Raw genomic sequence first — 334 nt, 5'->3', positions numbered from 1 at the left:
GAGTACAACATGGCGTGCTCCGGTGATGTCGACGGTTGTATTTCGTGGATCCTCAAAATAAACAGCGGTTTCGTCCATTAAAATAGTTCTCTCAAGCTAGAAACGCGGGAGATTACTTATGAGATACTTCATGTAGCTGACGGCACGCCCCACAAGCACATCGTCCGACAAAACTGTTAAATTTGTTCTTTCGCGCAGTGAGAGATCATTGCGCTCCATAAACTTAGAAATCCAAGCATCAGACGCCACAAAAGCAGATCCATCTTCATCCAGCGACCCGTAAATCCCACGTGCAGCCAACCCAATCCATTCTCGTGTGACCTTCTCTTTGCGG

This window comes from Plasmopara halstedii (genome assembly GCF_900000015.1).
Source record: "Plasmopara halstedii genome assembly, contig: Scaffold_323, whole genome shotgun sequence".
In the NCBI taxonomy this organism is placed as follows: Eukaryota; Oomycota; class Peronosporomycetes; order Peronosporales; family Peronosporaceae; genus Plasmopara; species Plasmopara halstedii.
The sequence above is the reverse complement of the archived record's forward strand: the minus strand, read 5'-3'. Positions refer to the sequence as shown.